Raw genomic sequence first — 23,596 nt, forward strand, 5'->3', positions numbered from 1 at the left:
ACCAAGGTTTTAGTCTAGACCCAAAGCAAGCAGGGCTGAAACTGATAGTCCACATTGTCTCAAATATTAGTCCACTTGTTTTTTTCAGATTGCAGTGATGTATATCACATGGAATATCAGTCAGTCAGTAGCTAGTTGGACCATGGCTGACTTAGTATATTTTTGCTTCTTATTGATTCTTGGCATTGATTAATGTTGGGCTTAATCCTTTGATTCAGTAGCCATTCAAGACTCAATAGAGTCAAGGAGTTACTAGAACTCTGAATTACTGCCTACACCAGTGACGGCAAACCTTTTAGAAACCAAGTGCCCAAACTGCAACCCAAAACCCACTTATGTATCACTGGGTGCCGGGTGGGCATGGCCCACTGGGTGGGCATGGCTGTGGTGGTCATGGCAGACTGGGTGGGTGTGGCCAAGATGGGCGTGGTCACCTCAATGTTGCTCATGGGGAGGGATGCCTGTGGGAGCTGGGCAAGATTGGGGGAGATCCAGAGGGTCTCTGGCAGGTGGGGCGGTGGGCAGGAGGCTCGTCCTGCACAGTGAGGCGAGGTGAGGCAAGGCAGGGCGGGGGTGCCACTGCTGTGGAGCAAGGTGAGACAGGGGCCAGGGCAGCTGCTACCTGACACTATCAGCCCCCGCACACAGAGGCCAGCAAGTGCATGGGGGCTGACAGTGTCTGTCAGCTGCCACAGCCTGCCAGCCCCTCGACTGGCGGACTCTGGGGCTCTGCAGCCCACTGTCAGCAGTTCAGAGAAGTGCCTCTCAGCTGGGCGGCCGGCCAAGAGCTGAGGAGGTGATGCAGTGGGTTGTGTCTGGGAAAAAGAGGGATGGGATGGGGAGGGAAACCAACCGTGCTGGGATGCATCCAGCCACGTGGGACCTCAGCGAGTTGGCAGGCGGCTGGTTGAAGAGGGACGGTTGCCATCTCTGGAGCATGGCACGTGTGCCACAGAGAGGGCTCTGAGTGCAGCCTCTGGTACGCGTGCCATAGGTTCACCACCACTGGCCTACATTCCTACTGGGAATGTAATTCTGTTTAAAATATTGTCTACAACAAACATATCAGACACGGATACAGAAAGTGTGGCTCATGGACCATGTGCAGTATACCAGGCCTTAGGAGCTTCTCCCCAGGGTGAGCAGATTCAAATGTTCTACCCCTTTTTTGTATTTTGAAGTAATATGGAACAAAATACAAGTAGTCCTCAACTTACAACAGTTCATTTAATGACTGTCCGAAGTTATAACGGCAGTGAAAAAAGTGACCTACAATTGCTTTTCACACTTATGACCGTTGCAGCATCCCCACGGTCACGTTATCATAATTCAGATGCTTGGCAACTGACTCATATTTATGACAGATGCAGTGCCCCGGGGTCATGTGATCCCCTTTTGCTATCTTCTGACAAGCAAAGTCAATGGGAAGCCGGATTCACTTAACAACCATTACTAACCTGCCAACTGTGGCGAGGAAGGTTGTCAAATGGGGCAAAATTCACTTACCAAATCTCTCGCTTAGCAACAGAAATTTTGGGCTCAATTATGGCCGCATGTTGAGGACTGTCTGCATGTGTTTTAAGCTTCGCCAACATTTCTTAGATTAGATTAGATAACCTTTATTGTCATTTTTTTCCCTGTGGGCACAATGGCACACATTAAAAATGAAATTTAGTTGCTTCCTCTCAAAGTGTACACATACATAACACACATTTAAAACTGACTACATACAACATATATTAACATTTATTAAGCATTCTACCTACTCCTTAAAAGCCCCAGTGCTTACAAATCGCTTCTGGCCCCCTCCTCCACCTTCAGGATGCAATCTTAAGATACTATGTAAATCCTAGCGTGGCCCTGAGCTGACTGAAGCTGCAGATCTGTAACAACAACAACAACAATAATAATAATAATACTGGATAGTGGACGTGGCAGTGCCTGGAGACAGAAGAATAGATGAGAAAGAACTGGAGAAGATAACAAAATACAAAGACCTACAAATAGAAATAGAAAGACAGTGGCAAAAGCAAGCAAGGGTAGTACCAATAGTCATAAGCGCCTTGGGTGCAATCCCAAAACAACTGGAGCACCACTTGGACACCATTGGCATTGACAAATTCGCTATTAATCAATTGCAAAAGGCGGCCTTACTAGGAACTGCTTCCATCCTGCGACGATACCTGTAATACCATCAAACATCCACATCTGCCTATCCCAGATCCTGGGTGAGGACTCGATAGGTAGACAAAATGCCAAATCCAGTCTGAACATCTGGCTGACTGTGCGATGATCCATAATGATAATAATAATAGTAAAGTTGGAAGAGACCTTGGAGGTCATCTAGTCCAACCCCCTGCTCAGGCAGGTAACCCTATATCATTTCAGACAAATGGCTGTCCACTCTCTTCTTAAAAACTTCCAGTGTTGGAGCATTCACCACTTCTGAAGCAGGTTGTTCCACTGGTTAATTGTTCTAACTGTCAGGAAGTTTCTCCTTATTTCTAGGTTGCTTCTCTGTTTGATTAGTTTCCATCCGTTGCTTCTTGTCCTGCCTTCAGGCGCCTTGGAGAATAGTTTGACTCCCTCTTCTTTGTGGCAGCCCCTGAGATATTGGAACACTGCTATCATGTCCCCCCTCGTCCTTCTCTTCACCTCAGCCCTAGATGTCTTCTGGTCTTTTCCTGATTTCTGTTCCTGCCTCGGATGTTCCTAGTTTCGCAGTCAGATTTTAACATGCAGACAGGCGAGAGCTTCTTTCTGTTTTGAAGTCTTACAATCACCATTTACATTCAATACAACGTAGAGCCTATGCCCCTGGTTTTGCCCTTGCCAAGTGAAGAAGTATTACAGTTCAGATGTGAATTTGTGGCTGCTTGTGCTGGGAGTGGGACACACACTGATTTCCCAGAAGCAAGAAAACCTCTGCTAGGCGTTTGAGGATTTAAGATCACTGTGAAACTGGAAAGGATTTTCACCTAATGCAAACAGAAAGTTGTTCGTTGCTCACTTGAAAATGTCCACCTGATCACAATTTAAAACCAATCAAATTAAAAAAATAACTTCTATTTCATAATGTATAAATAATATAATCTTCATGTCATTATTCATTTTATGAATAAGACCATAATCTTTCCAAAACAGCTTACAGGTTAAATCAATAGCATTCAGCACTGCAGAATTTTTTTAATAAAATCACATCAAAGGCATATCCCCCTAATGAAATATTATACACAAAATAAAAATACAATTTAAGATAAATAATGTGAACTATTGTTTTATTCACAGCAGAGCTACCTTGCTCTTAGATACTTCCTAAGCAATTACATTTTTTTTTTGTAAAATGTTGTTATTAGACTCATTCTTCAGCTATTTGGAAGGGTTGCTTGACCCTTCAATATTGCACATTTAAATAAAAACAACAACAGAATAGCAGATTGGAGAGATATGGTGGCTAATGTAGGGGGTGAGGAAGGAGAAAAATGTTATTTTTGACAATTGCTTGGTAAAATTATCCTTGGAGTCCAAGAGAAACAAAATGTATACAAAGGCATGTATAATAGAGGTAAGAAGGTTAATCGACATCTCTCAGTATAAAGCTCAGCTGAGAATTTGTCTGCTTAACTTTATGTAAGCTTATGGTAGGGTCAGCTATATCCAGGCTACAAAAATCTAGATCGGGGTCCACAACCCCTGGTCTGTGGACCAGTACTGGGCCGTGGCATGCCAGCAACCGGTCCGTGCAAACAAGCAAAGCCCCATCCACGGGATGCAGGCAGCACACAAAACCACGCCCCCTCCAGTCTGTGGAAAAACCTCTCTCCATGGAACCGGTCCCTGGTGCCCAAAAGGTTGGGGGCCTCTGATCTAGATGGCCACTAGATGGGAGTAAAGAGTTACAATTTTGTACCTCTTTGCTGACATCAAGGCAATCCTAATAAGAAAATTGTGTGCAAGCCTTTCATGTTTGCCACTGTTCAAACCAATGAGTAATTGTGCTTCTGCCCTCTTAGCAGGTGTCAAAATAACAATATATTTAATAGTTCTGCACTTCAGGAAGAATCTTTTCTAAGTGAAGAGCCAAAACTCCATCTCTTAATTGATGGGCATTGTACTGCTGTTGTAATGCTTCATTTAGAAAGAGAGGCCAAGTATCATATTGTTTTATTATGGCAAGTAACACCTGTTAAATCAGCAAAGCAAAGCAAGCAATAAAGACAAATTACAAATCTCTGATGGTTCTTCCAAAACAATCTCTGCTCACCAGTGTTCATGGACTGGCCCTGGAGGGACACAACCTATCTCACAAAATTGCTTTTGTGGGGAAACATGAAAGGAGAAAGAAGCTATTTAGCTAACCAACGTTGCAAACTGAAGCATTATATGTTGGTTTTCCTGAGAGCAATGATTGGTAAATTATAAGTATAATAGAAAGGGCATTTACTTGCAGGAAATAGATTATAGGGGTAGACAAAGCCTAGCATTCAGCTAGCTACATACTATCAAGAGGAGTTCACTATATGTGACCTGGCAAGAAAAACACACAGACACGATCTCAGGTCAGCATTTTCTGAGACAAAGAAGAGAGACAAAATAAATACTTAGCTGTCTCTAACCTATTGTCCCCTTGTGGTGAGTCCTTTGAATCACCAACAAGCAACATCAAGGAACAGGCAAAAACTAGAACTCCTATTAAGAGCAGCCTCCAGACTTTTGCACTTCTGTGACAACCCTCCAACTGTATACTTATAGTCCTATTCTGTTTGGACACTAGGCTTGATGTTAGACACTAGGCTTGATGTTTGACTGGCTTCTGTAAGTTTCTGGCACCTGAATCTTGAACTATACTGAACAGATTACTCTAATAACTACACCTCTCTCATGACAGCAGATTACTCAAGTTATTAATTGCTGAGAAAACCTTGATAAGGCACAAATGACTGAAAAGAAAAGAAATGTATTGATATGATGATTGTTTAGGAATATTGGAACACTTTAAGAAGGATGAAATGTTTTAGATATTTAAAGGTGACTGAACTCAAGAAAAGTATATGTATGTATGTATGTATGTATGTATGTATGTATGTATGTATGTATGTGTGTAGGTTTTCTCCCGCGTCAAATTGGAAGTGTCTTGGAGACGTTTCGACGAAGTCTCATTCGTCATCTTCAGGCTGGTGTTTTCGGCTTCATGCTTCTAGATGACTAGATTTATTGAATAGAATGTTTAAAGATTAAATATATTCTTAACTATGATTAAAAAGAATAAGAAATTCGAGAAAATAAATACTATTAATCTAGAAGGGACATATATTTTAAGTACTATGTTATTTTCTATGTTCCGTTATTACTGCTTTCTTCTATTCTTTTTTATTTTTTACTTCTTTTTTATTCTTTGTCTTTTCCCCTCTCTTTTTACTCTTATATTTAATACTTAAGAAACGTAAAAATGTGAGATGGCTTATATGGAAAAAATAGAGTCTGTCAATGTAAATGTAACTAATAGAGTCTGTCAATGTAAATGTAACTAATTGCTGAGAAAACCTTTACCAGTAAAAATATTTAGAATTTGCTGGGAGAAATAAACTAAAATAAGGGCTGTAACAGGATTGATGATAAGGCAGTCCAAATAAATGGAAAGAAAAGAAATGTATTAATATGATGATTATTTTTTAGGAATATTGGGAAAAAATATATACTAAATTGTCATTTATTAAAACAACAAGAATTGTATTAACACAATGTTTGCAAAAAAGGATATTTCAGGGAAAGAGGAAAGTAAACAAAATTAATATATGGAATACAGACTATAGAAATCAATTGTTAAGGACTGTTTTTACAAATGTAACCCAGACATCACACTGTTTACCAACTATTGAATGACTTATACTTGTGTAAAAAATTAATAAAAATGCTGGCTGAAGAATTCTGGGAGTTGAAGTCCACAAGTCATAAAAGGGCCAAGTTTGAAGAGCCCTGCAATAAAACATTTCCCGGTTTGTATTTGCATTGGCTGACACAGGACATTCAGCTTGCCAACTTATATAGCTACCACTTAAAAGTCTCAAATCATCCTTTTAAGGAAAAGGAAAGACAAAACCACTCCACCATATAAGCCTGGATCATTTTATCATTAAATAAGAACAGTGAAATTACCGTATATCTGCAGTGCTCATTAACAAGCCAAATTGCAAACAGAAGAGAAATAGTGTAATATTGTTTGCTGCAAAACAAGTTTCCAGCCCTTCTGATATTTTTCTTTGGCTTATTCTTCATAACCTGCTTCTCTGTTCTTTCTTTTGTTCATCCTTTCCATCCCTTCCTATAACAATTATGTAATTACTGCTGCTTATAAACTTGCAGTACTTAAGAATGCTGAAAGCACATCTGATCTATTAATGCTTCCCCAGGATAACTAATCCTTGGGTGAGTCTCCTTCCCCCGTGCATGCTTGGAAGCAGCTACCTAATGAATTTCAAATACCAAAGAGGCCAGCACTTTAGATAAGCTCCCGATCGATCAGATGTTTAATATGCATGAATTTGCATGGCATTATGGCCACCCTTTTGATTTCAGGGGGAAAACTGCAAATTACAGTCCCAGAGAGAGCTGAGTGTGTATGCCTTATAAGACTGTCAAGAAACAAGACTATATTTTTAGTTCCCAACTCACCCTCATTTCTATGATCATCTCATTAAATTCAGAAAAAAATATATACAGCATTGAAATGGTAATCCTTGCTGCCTGTTTCAGTGTAGAACTGTGCTGCCTGCTACTTCTTGAAGATTATGTTCCCAGGCTGCAACCAAGTGTTAAAGTAAACACGGTTTTTACATATATCAACTGCTATATTTTGCTGTTGATTATATCGAGCCATATTCTGTATTATCTATGGATTATGATCTTGGTGAATGCTCCTAGATAAAGATCTTATTGTAAAATCACTCACGTACTTTCACAGGATTATACAGATTACGATGTTTTTCCACTATGTTTTCCTACAGCTTTCTCTCTTTTCCCAGAAAATACTTTGAGGAAAAGACAGAATAGTTGCATGATATCATGAAACTAGAAGTATCCTATATTGTCGGTCTTTTGTGGAAGCTATGGATGTGTTTTTCAAATAATATATTATGCCATCAACTAACTACACAAAGTACCATGCATAAAAAAGCTTCCAAATGAACTTTTTAATAATTATTTGTTTCCTGTCATCCTTTGCTACGCCATTCAAACAATACAGAATAAAGAAACATAGAAATGCTTTGACGATAAGAGTAGAAATCCTTACATCTTGAACAAACTGTTTGGCTTTACTTGGGAGAGATGAACATCTGTACAGCTTCATTTTAAACAAAAGTGATGCAATTTAAAGTATTGTTCCGACTGATGTCCATTTAGCAAAAGCATATTTAATCTTTTGCACATGATTTCCCTACCTAATAGCAAAATTATTTTCAGCTATTGTAAAATTGTATAATAGTTTTGTACAATTGCACAGTTTGTGGTAGCAAACTTAAACCGTATTTATTGAAAGAGAGAAGCAATTTAACTGAAGGATTTTGAAGTTCTAGACTGGGGCCATCATGTCGGTGTTTAACACTGAAAATAGGAGGGAAGGAGGCTAAGGTGACCACCCTACAGAGAGATGTTGTAAATCATTTATACATTTCTTCATCGTTGGATCCAAATCATTTTCCACTCAGAGCTCATATGAAGTTCAGAAATATTCTCCTGGAGTTTGCATGGCATGATTTGTTGTTTGCAGAATGATTCAGTGCAATGAAAGGCTTATCACAAGCTGCCTTTTTGGCACTGACATACCACCTAATCTGTGGCAGGCTTCAGTCAATAAAAGCAGAATGTGATCTGCCTAATAATTCCACAACAGGCTTTCTTAAAATTCTGCACCTCTCCATCTTCCAAAAGTTTGCTTACTGTTTTTTCTCTCTTCGATGATAACTGAAGAGCATTACATTCTCTGTCACATAAAAGGGCTAGTCAAGGGCTTGCCTTAGAGCTAATGTAGAGGATAGAAAATTGAACTTTTGACCAGTGAGATCGGAGTTCAAGTGTTCAGATTCCTGTTCATAGGAAAACCCTGAGTCAATCAGCCTCACTGGGCTGGTGAGAATACATTAAGAAGACAATGTACATCATACTGAGATCCCTAGAGGATCAGGATAATACACATATTGCAACATATAACCACTGACCCAAATATTCTCAAAGAGTCACTGAGTTCGGTAAAGAATATTTTGTCTTACTGTGCTGGTTGTTTCTGTGCTATTTGTTGATTATTATTATTATTATTATTATTATTATTATTATTATTATTATTATTGATGATGATCATCATCATCATCGCACAGTCAGCCAGATGTTCAGACTGGATTTGGCATTTTGTCTACCTATCGAGTCCTTACCCAGAACCTGGGATAGGCAGATGTGGATGTTTGATAGTATTACAGATATCGTTGCAGGATGGAAGCAGTTCCTAATAAGGCTTCCTTTTGCAATTGACTAATGGCGAATTTGTCAATGCCAATGGTGTTCAAGTGGTGCTCCAGTTGTTTTGGGATTGTACCCAAGGCACCTATTACTATTAATACTACCCTTGCTTGCTTTTGCCACAGTCTTTCTATTTCTATTTGTAGGTCTTTGTATTTTGTTATCTTCTCCAGTTCTTTCTCGTCTATTCTGATGTCTCCAGGCACTGCCACGTCCACTATCCAGACTTTTTTGTCTTTCTTATCGACAATTGTTAAGTCTGGGGTGTTATGTTGCAGGTGCTTGTCTGTTTGAATTCTGAAGTCCCAGAGCAGTTTAATTTTATCATTTTCTATGACTTTCTCTATTTTATGATCCCACCAGTTTTTGCTTACAGGCAAATGATATTTTTTGCAGATCTTCCAATGCACCATTGTTGCTACTTTGTCATGCTGCTGCTTGTAGTCAGTCTGTGCAATCTTCTTGCAACAGCTTACCAGGTGGTCCACTGTTTCTTCAGCTTCTTTGCATAGGCGGCAATTATTATTATTATTATTATTATTATTATTATTTGTCAATCTTCACGTTACCCAGAAAACTGGTTGTTTATGGAGATTCTCAGTCATCCATGTCATGGTTGTCCCAAACGTGCTTTTTCAAGAGGCAGCTGGACTTTCTTGTTTTTCTTTGAAGATGTTTCGCTTTTCATCCAAGAAGCTTCTTCAGCTCTAAGCAAAGCGAAGCGAAATGTTTTCAAAGAAAAACAAGAAAGTCTAGCTGCCTTTTGAAAAAGCACCTTTGGGACAGAAAACTGGCTGTTAAGATATCTAAAACTGCAATGCACAAATAAACATTGTTGAAATGATTGTGAGTACCACTTGTGCTGAGTGTCATGCAGTGAATACAAGGAGCTAAATGCCACAAAAATTACAGTTTAAGAACTATAGCTCAGCAGATACTTGAAGCTTTTCCACTGAAACCAGTAAGGCTTCAGTCTATTTAGTGTTGGCTACATCATGCACTGACAAGGCATAATCCCCTTGAAAGTTTCAGTCATCTGCATTTCAAGGACACTTCCCAAGAAGACAAATTTACACACTTCAGGAGTTCTCCTGCTGTACAATTTAAAGTTTTACATCAAACAGAAATAACATTGACTACTGGATTACTCCTTCATTACATTTACATTCCACTTTTCCTCCAGGGAATTGAGAGTAGCATCCACATTTTATTCATAACAAATATTAAGATCAACACATGGCAGCACCTAGCTGGCTGATTATGAAAAACCTAAGGTGATTAATATTTGGATGGGGGATCACCAGAAATTCCTCAGGAAGCTACAGTGGGAAGTTGGGGGAAAAAAGTGAAGAAAGCAATGCAAACTTTATTTGTGCAACAGCTAAGGAACTAAAACATTCTATGTACCTGTGTTCATGCATTATCAGAATCAAGTGTGACTCAAGGGATTTGATTATCTGCGAAGAAAGAATGGCATCAAAAGATGACCCAGAAGGAATAGAATGGAATTCACTGAGACTGCCACTGTTCTTACTTTCTAAGAAATAATTTATCATAATGTGTGGCAACATAAATGCATACATGGCTCAATTAGACACATTTGGATTTTTTTTTCTACAAGAGAATTTCAAAAACAGGCTTAGGAATAGATTTTTTTTCCCTGCTATGAAATAGCTCTCCCTAAGCCAGTTTGAGAAGGTGTCTAACACAGTTTCCTTATAAATATTTCACTTTCACAACTATTTTCAAAACTGGAAAGTCCAAGTGCTAGTTTTGGAATCAAACCATCAGATATTGACTCTGAAAAATGAGTCCAAAGCCTTTTACTAAAAGATGGGGGGGGGGAAAGCTACAGTACTTTAAAAATGGCACCATTTGCCAACCTCACAGTATGAAAGAAAGGAACTATATTCACAGTACCTCAGTATAAGGATCTCTTAGTGCTGGAATAGTTTCAACTCTGAATTGTTGACAGAAGATGACCAATGTCTCTAACAAGACATTCTATTTCCACATCAATGAAAAGGACACGGCACCACCCAGCCTATTTCAGAAAGAGAGGATTCCAAATATAGACATTTAATAGTGTTGCCCTTTCAGGAACTGTTTAAATATTTGAAAACATTTCAAGAGACTCAATTCTAATAACATTTCCATTTCCAGTACATCCGACTGATTGATTTTTTTTCTTTGTTTACGTAAATCCTCTACAATTGTAATATTGATTGCAAACAGATTCCTTGTCCATTGCCTGCCAATTTGGGGATGGTGTTTTCTTCCCCACTCTGAACAGGTTCCCCTGAGGATAGTTAGCCCAGAGAAGGAAATATTAAAAAGGGCAGAAAAATATATTTTTCCTCAAAAGGACTTTTTAAAACCAAACCTGGCCCCAAATCTATCTCTCTGCCCCAAGCAAGACTTTAGCCCCATAAAAAATGCATATGTAAAACCATCAGAGAGTTGAAGCCAGAGCACTCAAGAAGACAAAGAGAAGATCTGCATACCCCACCCAAACTCTAAGAGTCATTAGCTCCATCACCTGGGAAGCAGGATATGATAATAGGATTAAACCACAGATATCAAGGCCTAGACAAACACTCAGAAACAGTCTCAAGGTCCATGCTACATGTTGCGTCCCTCGCGAAATGGCAAGACACGAGAAGCAGTTGTAGTTCTCAGATTTGCTTTATTCTTCATTCAGCTTACAGATTGAATGCTCCGGCAACGCCCAAAACTCCCGGCCTCTTATATAGGCCTTCCCCGGGTCAATGTGTTACTTTTCGCGTGCCAGTACCCGCGCATGCGCACAGGCGCTGGCGACAGCCTGTCTGGTCCCGGGCAGCTTGCACCTGCCCAGGACCACCTGCAAACGCCCCGAGCCCGTTTGCAAGGCTCAGGACATAACACCCCTTTCCCCTGGGCTAAAACTACTACCAACATACAACCCTTTTTCTTGATGCAGTGCTCTACTCCCCCGTGCTCCTACCCTTCTACTGGCTCTGTTTAGCCAGCAATGTTATGTAATCCTCTAAGTACTTAGGAGATTTCCTTGCTCTCTGTGACCTCCTAAGCTCTGGATGTCTGGCAGGTGCCCCCTGACCGAGGGGTGACGTGTGCCTGTTCCCCTTATCATGCCTTGGTGCCTTCCAAGGACTGTGCCCCAATGCCTGGCCTGCTTGCTTGCCCACCGGGCTCGTCAGGCCAGAGCTTCTGTCACTTTGTGACCTGGTTGACCCGCCTAGCTGTAGGCTCTCTGGCCCTTCTAAGTGATAGCCACTGTTGGGCGTCTCTGTAGAACCTCCTAGGTCCATCCAAGACCTGTCAGGAGGCTGTCCATCCCCTAAATCCCGTTCTGTGCCCGGGCTTGTGTGGGTTTCTGTGTTTTCCCAAAACTCAGTTACTCCCTGATTTGGGTCAGAGGTGGTGTAGTCGGGACTTGGTTCCTCGACCACCTCCCTGTATGTTTGCCCCCTTGTAGGACTAGGGGTAAGGTCAGGCCAACTCTGGGGATTATGTGCCAGCTCTCTTACGGGGTATGATTTATTGGGATGCTCCCGGGTATCCTCCCTGACTGGAGTACTGAGTGGTGCAGGTGAATAATGATTGTGCCCCCGGGGTGACTCCCTGGCTGGAGTAGGCGTGAATGCCTGATGACTGGATAAGCTCCTTGAATTCCTGTTTGGAGCACTCGCGGAATCTTGGAATGGGCCGTTTGTGGCTCTATCATTGTTGATGGGCAGCAGCCCGTGTCCTTCTCTTTGCCCAAAGGGGTCCCCCTCCCCCCCTGGAAAAGACCCAGGAGTCTCAGCTGGAAGGTCCCGCCTAGGGCGGAGTTGGTCAATGTGTCGACGCAGGACACGACCGTTGTCCAGGGAGACCTCGTAAGACAGAGGACCTGTGACCCTGGATATAGAAGCGGGGACCCATGTATGACCAGGCCCGTAATTAGGAGTCCAAACCGGGGCACCCACAAGTAGTTGTCTAGGTGCCCTGGGGTGTGAGGTAGATAAAGGCAGTCTGTCTGGATGCAACCGGTCAAGCTTAGTAGTCAGTTTGCGACCCCAGCGAAGTTCAGCTGGGCTTCTTCCTGTAGAAGTGGACGGTGTGGTGCGATAAGAAAGGAGGAAGTCAGCCAACCTGTGATGCCAGTTCTCGTAGGTGAGTTTCTTCAAAGTGTCCTTGGTGATGCGAACCATGCGTTCAGCCACACCGTTGGTGGACGGGTGGAAGGGTGCAGAAGTGGCATGACGAATCATGTTAGCCTGCAAGAAAGCTTGGAATTCGGAAGAAGTAAATTGAGGGCCTTTGTCAGACACAATGACGTCAGGGAGCCCGTGTGCAGCAAAAATCCCCCTCAGTACCTGGATAGTCTTTGCAGTGGTGGTGGATGAGACAGGTACAACCTCAAGCCATTTTGAATGGCTATCAACGAGGACCAAGAAGAATTGGCCCTGAAAGGGCCCAGCGTAGTCAATGTGCACCCTAGACCATGGGGACTGTGTTTCCTCCCATCTATGCACAGGAGCTTGGGGCATTTCTGGGCGAGAGCATTGGCAAAGGTGGCATGCATGCACCTTAGCCTCAATGTCCTTGTCCAGGCCAGGCCACCACAAGTGGCTGCGCGCAAGGGCCTTCATTCGAACAATGCCAGGATGACCCTCGTGGAGGGACCCTAAGATCCTAGTCCTCATTGAGGTGGGAATGACAACTCTGCTTCCCCAAAGCAGACAACCCTGAGAGGTGGACAACTCGTTCCTTTTAGACCAGAAACTCTGAAACTCAGGACTAGGACAGTGCTCAGGCCATCCAGACAAAACCTAAGAAAGGACACGCGAAAATGTGTGATCTGTGCCCGATTCAGCAGCTACATCCCTAGCGTTCAGAGGGGACTCGGGCAAGGCTTGGATAGATAGAACGTTGACAGCTGGCGCAGGGTCAGCTTCTATTACTGGCAGGGGCAATCTACTGAGGTCATCAGCATGGCCCATTTCTTTCCCAGGCTTGTGAAGTAAGGAAAAATCATATGCGGACAAAAAAATAGACCACCTAAGCATTCTGGGGGAGATGATTTGGGGAGTCTGCTTACATATGGTAAACAGTCCCAGCAGAGGCTTATGGTCAGTGAAGACCGTGAAATGCCTGCCATATAAAAAATCATGGATTTTTTTAATTCCAGCAACAACAGCCAAGGCCTCCCTGTCTATCTGAGCGTAGTTGCGCTCGGCAGAAGACAATGTTCTGGAGTAATATGCAACAGGAACCTGAGTTCCATCAGACCTGAGGTGGCTCAGGACAGCTCCTACCCCGTAGGGGGAAGCATCACAAGCGATGCACACAGGAAGGGACTCATTGAAGTGTGCAAGTACACTGTTAGAAGTGAGCAAGGCCTTGACCTCATTGAAACTAGCCTCATGTTTTTGTGACCACTGCCACACTGCTTGTTTATCTAATAGCCTGTGAAGAGGCTCAGCTACACTAGCTTTTTGTGGAAGAAAAGAATTGTAAAAGTTCAGGAGGCCCAGAAAGGCCTGAAGTTCGGCCTTAGACTTTGGCCTAGGTGCTTCTAAAATGACAGTTAGTTTGGATTCAGCAGGGTGAATCCCAGCAGCATCAATTTTGAACCCCAAAAATTCAGTAGAAGGCACCCCTATTTTGCATTTGTCCTTCTTAAGCTTGAGGCCTGTTTTCCTGAACCTTAACAGGACAGCCCTTAGCCTTTCAGCTAAAATGTGTGTGGAGTCTCCTGCAATTAAGACATCATCAAAGTAGGGGCAAACCCCCGGTATACCCCGTAGTGTGTTTTCCATTACGCTTTGGAAAATCCCAGGAGCGACATTCACTCCGAACTGTAGCCTCTTTACCTTAAAGGCCCCTCTGTGGGTCACAATAGTCTGAGCTATAGCAGCAGCATCATCAACAGGCAGCTGTTGATACGCTTGAGCTAGGTCAAGCTTTGCAAAAACACGCCCCCCCCCTTGAGGGAGGCTAGGATATGACTGACCACAGGAACAGGATAGGCATGTTGCTGCAATGCCTTATTCAGAGTGCATTTGTAGTCAGCACAAATGCGAATGTCCCCATTTGCCTTTAGAGGCGTGACAATGGGGGTCTCCCAGGGACTGGAATCAACAGGCTCCAGAATTCCCTGTTGGATCAGTTTGTCCAACTCAGTGTCAATTTTACTCTTTAAAGCAAAAGGGACCCTTCTTGCTTTAATTCTAATGGGAGTGACAGTGGGGTTTAGTTTTAAGGACACAGGGGGTCCTTTGAATGTGCCCAGCTGGGGGCTGAAAACATCTGCAAATTCTTTGCAGACTTCCTGTAGATCGAGTGTTTGTAGGCTGTTGAGCCCGTGACGTGTATCCCCAAGGCCTCAAACCAATCGAGTCCTATGAGACTCGTTCGTTCACCCCCTACTACTAATAGGTCTAGTGGACCTTCAAAATTCTTATACTGTATGTTAAGGGTGGCCTCCCCCTTAACACACACTCTCGAATTTTGAAAGTCTGTTAGCAAAATGTCAGAAGGCCTTAACTTGGCCTGAGTTCCACTGCCGGAACAAATCTTCCTAAATGTATGCAAAGAGATGATTGAAAGTGCAGACCTCGTGTCTAGTTCCATAGTTAATGGAACCCCTTGTAGCTTCACCTTAAGTGACAGCTTTTTCTTAATGGGCTTGTGTGTGCCTGTCCTAAAGATGCTTCTTCGCGAAGCACAAAACCCCACCCTATTCTGGCTGGGGACCCTGGTACCTTTCAGGCGCAATTCTTCCTGGGGTTGTACCTTTTGTCGGCCCAGGCACACAGCTGCAATGTGTCCTTGTTTTCCGCACGCCCTGCAGATAGCAGAGCGGAACTTGCAGTCGGTTCTCCTGTGGCGACCTCCACAGCAGATGCACATGGGGAGAGCTGAAGAGCTTCCTTTCTGGTTCCCTTCCTTTGTGGGGTGGAGACAGTTGACTTCCTCGTCCGGATCCTCCTCGGAGTTCCCTTGGACTTCTTCTTGGTGCACGGATGCAACATCTGGACTGTTCCTGATCGGCCGCATGTTCTTGATAGCGCCGCCTGCTGCTTCTTCTGCGGTGACCTCTCTCAAGGCATCTTGGAAAGACAAGTCCTCTTTGGCAAAAAGCCTCTGTTGTAGCTCTCGATGCATTAGTCTGCACACGAATCGGTCCCTCAGTCGTTCTTCGAGGTCCTTGAATTCGCAGTGCTTGGCGGCCTTCCTCAATGCGGCGATGTACTCTTTGGCCGATTCTCCGGATGGTTGATCCCTCTGCTCGAAGGTGTGGCGCCATGCGATGACGGACATCTTGGGATGGAAGTGCTCCTTCAGTAGCTTTTTTAGATCTGCGTAGCTGACAGACTCTAGTGGGACAGGTGCTGCAAGGTTCTCCGCGATTTCGAAGGCGTCTTGACCGCAGACACACAGCAGGGTGGCAGCCTTCAAGCTATCTTCTCTCACTTGGTTCACCTTGAGGTAGTTCTCCACACTGGCTACGTAGGACTCCCACCTCTCTGGATGTGAGACGTCGAACTCCGAAAGCCTTCCAATTTTTGCCATTTTAGGAGACGGGTCTATCAGACAGCCTACCCCCGAATGTGCACTGGATTGGCAGGTAGCTGCCGAGTCAACGCCGCTCTGCTGCTCAGGACTCACTTGGGTAAGCTTACACCTCTTTCTTTTCTGTTGATGTAAGGCATCCCATCCTCGTCGCCAGTGTTGCGTCCCTCGCGAAATGGCAAGACACGAGAAGCAGTTGTAGTTCTCAGATTTGCTTTATTCTTCATTCAGCTTACAGATTGAATGCTCCGGCAACGCCCAAAACTCCCGGCCTCTTATATAGGCCTTCCCCGTGTCAATGTGTTACTTTTCGCGCGCCAGCACCCGCACATGCGCACAGGCGCTGGCGACAGCCTTTCTGGTCCCGGGCAGCTTGCACCTGCCCGGGACCGCCTGCAAACGCCCCGAGCCCGTTTGCAAGGCTCAGGACATAATACTACAGGAACAGGAAACTATTCCAAACAAAGCTAGAGAGAGTATAAAAACCTACTGCCCATGTGCTCAACTCCTCTTTCCTCTCCTCTGCTCTTTCCTGCAAGGACCATCTTTCTGCTTCTTCAATAAACTGTAACCTTCTTCCCAAAGCAGTCTCCATGTTGCTTATTTATTCCCAGCTTGGATGAACCAGGATGAAGACTTACTTCTGACACTCCTTTCCCTGAATCAGTGAGGTGAACAGTACTACTTACACGGAGTGGGACTAGCAGCTGGTCTGAGCCGTTCCCTTGCTATTGTGCATGCAAAGTGTCCTCTTCAGTTTGCCTATGTCAGACAAAATAAGAGGTTGCCCATTTGTGTTTTTGTCCTCCCCTATTTTGGCATTGCACATTCAAAAGACTCATCTTGAAGTCAGAAAACTACAATTAGCTCAAAATAGGACAGACAAATCACTCCTAAGGAACAGATATACAGGTCCTTGACTTACAACAATTCATCTAGTGAACCTTCAAAGTTATAACGGCACTGAAAAATGTGACTTGACCGTTTTTCACAATTGCGACCTTTGTAGCATCCCCATGATTATGTGATCAAAATTCAGATGGTTGGCAACTGGTTTGTATTTATGACAGTTGCTGTGTTCCAAAGTCATGTGATCCCCTTTTGTGACCTTCTGACAAGCAAAGTCAATGGGGAAGCCAGATTCACTTAACAACCAGGTTACTAACTTATCAACTGCAGTGATTCACTTAACAACTGATGAGAGTTGGACACCCCCTCCCCAGCCCAACTAAGAAATAACCTAGGAACACCCCAACTAAACTGGGTCAACAGCAGCCTGAGGCTAAATGGCAAACACTTGACACACACAATGAGGAACCAGTTAACAACAATCAGGACACAACAATAAAGTAATTAACACCTTTCAGGCAGGATTAGCAAGGAAATTTAACCAACAATAGTCACTGACCAACAAATCAGAAAAGGCAGATTCAAACTCACCAATCAAAAATGACAAATTTGGAAACCACAAAAAGGTATAAAACCTCTGTTTAAAAGATCATTCTGTCTAGCTAGCCGGGGACTCGAGCTGAATTGTCACTCAACGCTGATCCTCGAAATTAAACCTCTTTCCGGTAGCTGGCTTCACGATCTATTTCTTCTGCGCCGCACCGTCAAGGGAAATCCCGGCTGGAAGGACCGAACGGGGGAGTTCCTCCCAACACAACTGTGGGAAGAAAGGTTGTAAAAATGGGGCAAAGCTTGCTTAACAAATGTCTCATTGAACAACAAAAATTTTGGGTTCAATTATGGATATAAGTCGAGGACTACCTATATAACCACACTATTGTATGCTGGTGCTTTGCTTTCTGGGGTCATGTCTAGTCTACTTTTAAACTTCTGTCCTAGTTATTAATGGTTTAGAGCTGGCTTATGGTAGTAGCTGGACAACAGATGCACTATTGGTAGAGCTGAAAAAAACATACTAGAGGGAGATCGACATGGAGAAAGATCTACCTATGTGGTCACTAAGAATTGATTCCAACTTGTCAGCACATAATCAGTAAAAAAAATAGATAACATGCTTTCTTTGGATCTAAACATCTTCTCTGAAAATGTCTCTTTAGATATCTTTACAAAAAGGAGAAAAAGGATGTTGAAAGGAGATTTGCTCTGTTATGAAAGCCCATTCTAGTGAAATTCATGTGGCACCTACTCTGGAATTTTGGCACTGGATACTTTTTTATTAAAAAAATGTCCCCAAGCTTTTAATTTATAATTGGGTAGTGATGATGGCTTTACCAATAGATTGACAAGGAGGAATTAAGTAGTGGTACGTGGTTCTTTCCATTAGGGGCATGGTACTGTTGTTTGATAATATAATACAGAATTAAGCATTCATTTTATTCACTACAAGGAAAGATTTTATTTTGTTCTGTTCTTGACATGGAACACCTGTTTAGAATCAGATTATCTTTATCATGTTTAGTACAAAACCTTGGTAGGATTAGGGAAAGAATTCTAAGAGCAAACAAAAAAATATAAAAATATCTTCCTTGTTCTTGGTAAAAATAAAGCAAATGAGACAATCAAAAACAAGTGGGATTGATTATGATTTGGAGTCTACATAAGCTGATCAGGATCCCCCACAATATGGAACTTTAACGCTGACCTAACCAGGGAGTGCTATATATAGGCCAGATTAAAGTGGGTTCATTCACTATCACCTTTTTAGAACTTCTTTTCCATCACTCTTTTTCCAATCTACAATATTCTTGAATTTCTTTCATTGCTGACTTGTATTATTTTTTCATATTGCCTTGGAACAAAGTCATAAGTATTCATACTGGCGTTATCATTGTTTTAGAATCCGAAATTCAAGTACCTGTGAGTCAGGGACAGAGCAGTACAACATGTTAATTTAAAAAAAAAAACAATTCTGTAGATATTGTGGTATTTTCAGAATGTTAACATCAATACTGCCATGAATGTTATTATATTTAGCCTATTCCTGCTACCCTTAATGCTTCAAATTATAACTTTAATGTAGCTTTTTGTGTGTGTGTGGAGAGAGGTAGATAAAATCTAAATCTATCTAACTGGGATTGAACCCTCTTTATCTAACTAAGAATAATGTAGAAGAGTTATTGTTCATAGGAAAAAGTTACTGTGCTGGAAATACCTGACAATTACTGTTTCAGAAGACCGAGTTAATCAAGACAAAGAGAGGCAGAGATTCATATTATAATGACAATGTATCTATCCCATACCAAGAAATTATTAAAGGTTTGAAAATCACGTCCATTTTCCACAGTGCATGGAGACAGGCAAGAAGCATGCGAGCTGCCAAGTAGAGCAAAGGGAAAATCAAGTGTGAAATTGGAAATTTTTCTGAGTCACACACTAAGAATTGAGCTTTACTGTTAGACACGAAACAACACGAATGAAGGTGTTGAGGTTGTGCTCTTCATGCAATGACTATTTATCATGTCTGGGTAAATGAGTTAACCCAACTTGACAAAACATTCCAGAGATTATGATATAACTGACAAGAGACAAACTATGGCAAAGAAATTGTTACTGACTAGGTCAGTGGATCAAGAGTATTATTGAGGACAATCAAATGCTATTTCTCTTCTAACTGATGACTCCTTGTAAAGTAAGTAGAGAGTGCGAACACTGCAGAAGGAGGATAACAGAAGTGGGACCTTTTTAATGTACAGATCAAAACACACAAAAACAACTTTATTTTTAGGCAGGTTATCACTCTGCTTAACTCAGTCCTAACTTCACTGAATACAGTAGACTTTTTGCAGGCCTACCTATGGACTGACTTAGCATGTAGTTCATCCTTGCCTTAAACATATTTTGAGGCATGCACTAAAGCATTTTTTTTAAAAGAGGGGACAGAAGAACAGAAAAGAATGTGATTCCCGGCAGTCCCTTAAAGCCAATATCTTAGAAAGTAAAAGAGGAAGCCGGCACATTTGTGGTGGAATCCAGCCTTTTTATTTATCCAAGAAATTTCTGTGAAATGCATCATTGCATCCTGACATTGATACAAACTACACTGATAATGTCATTAAAATCTTTAATACATTGCAAAAGATGGATTCCAAGAGTAAAAGAAGAATAGATACTGAGCACCTAACAGTCTTCATAACCTGTGCTGTTGGGGGTTAAAGTTTCACCTTGCAAATTAAAGGAGCCATAGTGGCGGAGTGGTTAGAATGCAGTATTGCAGGCTAATTCTGCTGACTGCCAGGGGTTCCATCCTCACTAGCTCAAGGTTGACTCACCCTTCCATCAATGGTGGGATTCAGCCAGTTTGCACTAGCTTGGTAGAACCGGTAGCTAATTTTTTGTTGACTTCGGCGAACTGGCTGATGCCTTAGCCCTTTTTTGCAAGGCTCAGAACAGACTGTTGGAAGTGTGTGGGAAGCCACTTCTGGAAGTCTGTTCTGAGCTGAGGGAGGCCTCCCAGGCCCAGAATAGCCCATCAGAAGTGCGTGGATGCCGCTTCCGGAAGTCCGTTTTGGGCCTTGGAGGCCTAGGCCCAGAATGGACTTCCGGAAGCAGCATCCACATAGAGAACCAGTTGTTCAGGTATTTGAATCCCACCACTGTCTTCCATCCTTCTGAAGTTGGTAAAATGAGAACCCAGATTGTTAGGGGAAATATGCTGACTCTCTAAACCACTTAGAGAGCGTTGTAAAGCACTGTGAAGCAGTATATAAGTCTAAACGCTATTGCTAAAGACAAGAAAGGAAGAGCAAAATACAACAAGGGCCACTCCTACAATAACTAGACACAAATGATGTGTATTGTTACTTGAGGGGCATCTTCCTAAATTCTGATTTTAAAAGCATCTAACTGGGCTCCAAACTAATAGCCTTTTCAAAGCTGTAATAAACTTTGATGACAGTTCAAGCAGGACATGTTGTTAGTAAGTTTTCATTTTATTTAAAAATGGGGTGTCATATTATAACTCATGGTTGCAAATTATAACCTGTTGTAATTTCTGTATTATTGTCATTGTTTTTATTTTTAAGATTATATTCCCTGCTCAGAGTCACTTGGTTAGATGGATAGCAACATGAATGAATGAATGAATGAATGGAATTAATTAATTAATTAATTAATATGTGTGGGTAAGAGGTTGTTAGGGAGAGAAGATATTGGAATTCAGCGTGTTTCTTACCATGATAAATATTGGTATATGTGCTGATTATGGGCTGTGCCTTATAGCCTCGGCTGAAAAGCTATTCTACAGAGCTATGTTTTGGGTTTGTAGCACCTTCTTGAAGAATCATATTCTTCATGGGGAAAGACATAGTTAAGAGCAAGATGTTGGGAACAGCACTAAACGGAAAAGATAAGACTATGTTTAATCCTTTATCATTTTTCTCTCTCTTCCAAATGACACTTGGGCAAATTGCTTTTGTGTTGATTTAAAGGGACAGCCAACCACCTTCTTCTATTTTATCATTTCAGCTACTGCCAAGATCACTCACTGCATCAGCTACTGCATAAATGAAAGGGAAAACAAGCAACAGAAACTCTGGGGGCTATTTTCGGTATTGAGCATTTAAAGATTTGTATGCAAAGGATTCCTTCATTCAGTCAATAATACAGTTGTTAAATGAATCTGGCTTCCCCATTGACTTTGTTTGTCAGAAGGTCACAAAAAGATCAGGGTCTAAAACAGTGTTTCTCAACCTTGACAATTTTAAGGCATGTAGACTTCAACTCAATTGCTGGCTGTGGAATTCTGGGAGTTGAAGTCCACATGCCTTAAAATTGTTAAGGTTGAGAAACATTGGTCTAAAATTATCTGGCCATATCATCCGATATGCCTATGGGTAACGCAAAAGTCTGGAGGAGGAGTTACAGATAATTCTCAAATTACAACCACAATTGAGCCTAAAATTTCTGTTGCTAAGTAAGACATTTGTTAAGTGAATTTTGCCCCATTTTTTGCCAAAATTGTTAAGCAAATCACTGCAGTTGTTAAGTTAATAACACAGTTGTTAAATGAATCTGGCTTCGCCATTGACTTTGCTTGTCAGAAGGTCACAAAAAGTGATTGCATGACCTCAGGACATTGCAACCGTCATAAATATGAACCAGTTAACAAGCATCTGAATTTTGATCACATGACCATGGGGATGCAGCAATGGTTATAAGTATGAAAAACAGCTATAAATCACTTTTTTTCAGTGCTGGTCATTAAATGTAAGTTGAGGACTACCTGTACTAAAGAGATGGGGACTGCTCAACTGCAATAGTTAATCTGCAAACACACCCACTTTTATTAAATCAGTATTTTTTGTAGTTTATGCTCATTAACTGCACTTTTGTAGCTGCAGAACGCTTTTGTAATTACACTGAATTCTCTTGTACCAGTTAACAAAGAAAGTAAAACATTACCAAAACCAAAATCAATGCACTATAGCCTTATTTCCTGTATGCTTGATGATTGGATAGCTTTTTGGTAACTGAGGCTTGTACAGTATTATGGCTCATCAATTATTCCAAGCAACAGAGCCTACATTTTACAAATAAAATATCTTTTGAAGAAACTCCCCAGTCAGTTGAAGGCTTCTAACTACAGGTTGTAAAGTACAGTATTAATTTGATTCAATGGATTTTTACCAGATCCAAGAAGCATGTGTCAATCTATTACATTTGGCAGTTGAAATAACTCAACCATTACTTTCCACCAGTCATAACACAAGTCTTATAGATTTCACTGCTGCAAAATTCAGAGCATGGTTGTTCAAATCTAAGGTTTTAGAAATTTCTTTATTATAACTTAGAAAGACAAAGTCAGCTTTACATATATGATTATTTTACAATCCCAGGGGACATAAACTGATGTTAAATGAGAACGTTCAATTTTTATCATTGTACTTGGAATTAACATAGCCCCAATCGAAAGACTATACTTTGTGAGAATATTTGAAAACTGTACCAGTGAATGTTTGTCTTTCATACATAAAGGATTTAGCCAATTTTTAGTTCTATGCTTGGGTTTCCCCCCTTTTTTCCACAGTTATTAAGGCCATGTGTTAAAATTTCATTCCTAAGTGGATCACCCACCCAGCTCACTGTAACAAAACTCTCAAATAAGGCATGTTTTCCTCAGCTGTCCAGGTGTAATTTATTAAATCACAGAAAAATCCAACACTCTACCTTGCCTCCAAGGTAAACAATTGATGTAAGATTATCTTAAAACACTCCTTTTCTAAACAGTGTACTTTATCTTCTAGCTTTTTACTGCTCCAGACCCCAACTGATTTACTTGGCTTTTCTACCCACCTGAAACAAAATAAAAATCTCCATCTCTCCTTGCAAAAATACCACAAGTGGCATTTACCTCAAAGCACTTCCTAGAGTGCCTTCACTCCTTCTCCTGGTCAACAAATAAAATGTCACAGCAGTTACAAGTTACAAGGCCAGGAACTCACCCTTGAGTTGCAATCAAGTAGCTCTCAGGGAATGAGGGAAGATCCCATTCCTCAAATGGGATTAGTCGTCATAAAAGTGAGCCCAGCTTGCATATAAGAGGAGAGGCGGGAAT

Source organism: Crotalus tigris, unplaced genomic scaffold, assembly GCF_016545835.1.
Source record: "Crotalus tigris isolate CLP2741 ecotype Arizona unplaced genomic scaffold, ASM1654583v1 scf7180000017870.367028, whole genome shotgun sequence".
Classification (NCBI taxonomy): Eukaryota; Metazoa; Chordata; class Lepidosauria; order Squamata; family Viperidae; genus Crotalus; species Crotalus tigris.